At 32.9% G+C, this 4,903-nt stretch overlaps 1 long non-coding RNA gene across 1 annotated transcript; it reads left to right on the top strand.

Annotated features, from left to right (window-relative positions):
• Window positions 1-3,145: 3,145 nt before the first annotated feature.
• Window positions 3,146-3,806, top strand: LOC116185325. Its single transcript, XR_004150157.1, has 2 exons — window positions 3,146-3,512; window positions 3,635-3,806. It is a non-coding gene; the product is annotated as an uncharacterized LOC116185325 (long non-coding RNA).
• The last annotated feature ends 1,097 nt before the right edge of the window (window positions 3,807-4,903 follow it).

Raw genomic sequence — 4,903 nt, forward strand, 5'->3', positions numbered from 1 at the left:
TATATAAGATATTTTTGGAAAATTACACTGTCCTCTCTGCACAAAGTGAAAAGAAGAAAAATCTTGGATTCGAAAGATTAATCGTTTCAAACCGGATAATATTTTTGCGTTAAAAATAATAAAAGCGCTTTTGTCTTGTCGACAAATTTAATATCAATCGAAAAAAGAACGAATTATATTAATGATTCGGTTTTACAGCACGATATCTCGTATACATATACCAAGAGCGAAACGTTGTTAATAACGAGAGTTAAATCGGCTCTGATCATCCTTATGAATAATTATAGATAAAAAAAGGAATTAATATACGATTAATAATTATTCCACCACAAGCTTGAATGGAAGTTTATCCAACGAGCAAATTAAATTAGATCTCGAAGCGATAATGAACTTCTCTCATATGATCGACCCTATTTGATACTTCTATGTAACAAATACTGTTATAACTCAATATTGTATAACATTATTTCGATCTGATGACTTCCTAGAAAAGCAATATGGTTAATTAGCTTAGTTGAAATTTCAATGGAAAACTTCACGTGGGTTGTAACGTATTGCTTTATCTTTAAATCAAAGGATCGGTTGCAGGGAAGAAAGGTCGTTCGTTTCTCGATTCGTCGAGGAGAAACAATTGTTCGACGAAATGCAATTTACTTAGTAATGAATACGCCATTTCTAAGTAATCGAGATTTAAATTTACTTTTATTTATAATCTATAATTGGGATTAAATTGTATTCTACATCTTATTATTATTATTATAGTCCTTAGAATTATCTTATATCCAATAGAATTTTAAAAAATAATTGAAAACGTGTAAAAGATACGATAAATATCGTAAAAATGATCATCATAAATATTTTATCCTTTAGAAGGTGTAAAATAACATAAAACGTAAAATTGAAGAATGAAAGATTTCAAATGGGATATTTTAGCGATTTAATTTATTTGGATTATTTCATATCACGTATATAAAAATTCCAATGAATAAAACGATTTAACTTCTCTGTTATAGAGAATGTGTCGGGAGGCGCTATTCCTCCGTTATAATTTCACACCTTCAATATTTATGGCGCATTGCATTTGCACATGGCGAATGCAGATTACAGGATTATACGCAATAATTTTTAACATGAATCAGATTGATCGAATTTCATCGAGATCGAAGAAATATCGCGATTCTATCATAAATCAGAGAATTGAATGCTCGTGAATTTCCTGTAATAACCGTAATGTGAACGAAGATTTCATGTAATATTCATACGACAACTGTTCGTTACTGGCGGGAAAAATTAAAATCCCATAACCGAAGCATCGATTAAAATTGACACGAAACAATTGCAACGATATCCAATTACAAAAAAATTCCAAATTTTTTATTATAAACGTTAAAAAAAATCTCAATTTTCTGCGAGAAAATTCATTCGTTACGATAGAGAACTCGATACTTGATTAATTGAAAAAATTGATAGATCAGATTTTAAGATGTGTAAAATAAGACTAAATGTGATAATAATTCTCCAACGATACTTCAAGTTTATCCCTTAAATCTCCTATACATATGAACGAGGATATACTTCGACCCAAGATCTTATGAGAAAAACCAAGACCTGTGCAAACAATTTACCGCAAAATAAAATATATGCTTAGGCAGGGAATGATCCTTTTCGTGATTCTCCACAAGTAAGAAGGACACCAAAATCATCTTAAACGTCGATTCGCGTCCCTAACCTCTTTAACCATCATTATCTTCTTCGAAAGTTGCGATTATCATCGTTCCACGAAACTTTTTACCGCATTGAAACGACGAGCGTTCATTCTGGAATAAATAGAGATCGTAAATTTTGTGCTTCGTTGTGGAAAAAAGCCTAAAAGTTCGCTCGAAACAACTAGAGTTCCTCCGAAATCACTCCCCTAACCCGAGAAACTTTGTAACTACGCCTTGGACGATTTCTCATGTGTAGACGTGTAATAGTGGAAGAACAAAAAAAATCTAGCAATATGAAATTGAAAAAAATACCTTGGAATTCCAAATAATCCAAATTTCTTTTCCTTTACTGCAATATTGTACGTGATATTCGTGTTTATATTCATAATTATTCATAAAAATCTCGAGACACAAAAATTTTATAAAGATGAATCTGAATATCATAAAAATTAAATATTCATGCAATAATTAAATCTCAACAAGAATAAAAATCATTCTCTGATTACATATATTATATGTAAGAGAATAAATGGAAAAAATAAGTAGTAACATTAGACACCTTTATATAGTATAACCTAACCTAACTTTTCTTCGTCAAAAGATTTTCGTCTATTCAAACACTCCGAGAAACTTTAACCAAGTGAAACACGCGTTGCGCATAGATATAACTTAACCTAAAACCGTGACGGATATACGGATGTGTACAAAATATGTATTATATAGTCTCTAACAGTTCCACTGAGTGAAGCTTATTGCCGCCGTTACACCGCATGAATACTGCATGCACAGTCACATCGTAGCTATCTTCTCGAACAGTCAGCTCCTTTCGAGTCCATTCACACTGCCTCGATTTATCGATATCATCGAAACGGTCGGCAATCGCCATGGTCACGGAACTACATTATCCAGAATCGATTAACCCGCGAGAGATAGAAGTGGATGGTAGAATCGATTAATCGAGACGGAATAGATGCGGACAGCGTAATCGATTAATCGGAAGAGAACTAGATAGGTTAGAATAATAGCAGTTAACGTTGCACGTGCTTTGAACGAGTTAAATGTTTTTGTTTGTGTTTTAAGTTGTATCGGTGTACTAATATATTTACGTAGAATATATATAAAATGATTCATTTAACCTCTATTATTTTTATTAGCAAATTGATTTAAAACACCTGTGATAAAGAAAAGTAAATATTGCTGATATATAGTTGATATTTTTATGATCAGATATAGGAATAGAATTGAAATAAAAATCTGTTTCATTCTCTAAATATATCATAATATATATTTTTCTTTGGATATTTTATACTATATTTCTTGTATATCCTGCATTATCTATAGATTTATGTACATTTAAATTTTCCATAAATGAATGATATTTGATTCTCTTTATCAATATGTATCATTGTGATTAATTGAAATATAATGAAGTTACGTATTATCGTGAATAACCTATAAAATACTAATTGCATTAAATGCAAACGAAAAAAAAATTCGAAAAAATAGAAGAAATATCCTTCGTGGTTTATTTTATTATTATTACCAGAATCATTTAAAATTTCAGTTAACCAGATTTCACGACACGTTGTTCCACAACGAGTGACGTTAATTGCCGCGCAGCTGGCAACCATTTCCGGTCCAGTTAATAAAATCCAGAGGAACTATTTAACAATACAATGCCATGTTTCTCGTGGAGGAAGCTTATCAGTGGTTCCCGTAGGCGTTTTAATCAGTCCATCTCAATGAAACTACTTCAAAGTTTTCGAAACGGTGGGACGGAAAGTGGAAGTGGACACGTTTCAACAGGTATGCTACACGAATGATCGAGTAACGAAGAGGGATTACACATCGGATTTCTTAGCCAGGATTTGAGAAATGAAACTTGGAAACCGGAACACGGAGAAACGAGCTAAACTTCCTTGTTTCAGGAACGTAGAAGAAGGTTTTAGTCGACGAGCATATTGACTTAGGACTAAATTGGTCAGTCTAAACAACAGGATGTGAAAGTTACGTGGAAACCAATTTGCGCATCTCAACTTCCTTTGTGAACCAAAACGTTTCAGTCCTTTATAAGGTTGTTCCACACTGAATATGACGTATTAAAAAGTTATACACTAAATATTAAACTATAAAATATATTAAATATATATATATATATTAAATTTATCTTTTCAGAGATGATGAAATCAGACTTGCTTTTTATTATTGGATTTATATTTTTCCTGTTTGGCCTTTTTAAAAAATTCATAAATATCACAATCCCATATTACTTAAATACAATTTCTCTCAGTAAATTGTACTGCAATGGACGCTACATTTCGCTACAAAACGCTCGAATGGGAACTACGTGTACAAAAACAAATAAAAACGGATAGAAACAAATAGCTTTACATTATTCGAAACGGTAACGTCGTTACAGGATGCTCGATAAAGGACTCCTTTCCAGTGTGGACCGGCCAAATGTCCTGATAAAGGCCACCATCAAAGCATCAACTCGTGCGATCTTGCGCCGTTATAGGAATGATAATCCAAAGGACGAGTTATCAGAGGCGCCTCTGCCATCAACCAAAGATACGTTCCACCATTTTCGATTGGCTGAAATTCAACCTCCTGTATCTGTGAATTTTGTTTCGTCCATTTCGTTGCTCTATGCGCTCGAGCTTGTGAGATCTGTTCTAATGTGTTTCTTATAAAACTAATGTAATTGACAATGAAATGAAAATTATTGTCGATTGAACTACGCACGAGCAATTTGAAATTTCTTTCTCTTTTTTGCCGATTTATTTGTGTAAATCGTTGCCAGAAAAATTCTTTCTTTCCATGAGAAATTGGCGATGATAGCAGGATGTTAGTATCGAAGATATTGCTGACGATGAGCGATTTTTTATGCAAATCGATGGAGGGAAAATCGATTGAGAGGGCGATAACGGAGTATGAATGTAAGATGTGAGTAATCCGTTATAGAGAGATTGGGAGGATTTTGAGGAGTCGACGATCTGAGAAATTGAAGGATCTTGATTCGATTGCCGATTATCTCAACGAGATGGTGTGAGTACGATAGAATACCTTTTATCCAGGCTAGATTTAACTTTACATTTACGAAGTGTGTCGTTGACAAAGTATAATTCTTAGGGGAAAATTGCATCGATTTGGAACAATGTGTGTTCCGCTCGAAAAGGGTAAATGAAAATTATCGA

The sequence above is a fragment of the Apis dorsata genome, unplaced genomic scaffold (genome assembly GCF_000469605.1).
Source record: "Apis dorsata unplaced genomic scaffold, Apis dorsata 1.3 scaffold_161, whole genome shotgun sequence".
Classification (NCBI taxonomy): domain Eukaryota; kingdom Metazoa; phylum Arthropoda; class Insecta; order Hymenoptera; family Apidae; genus Apis; species Apis dorsata.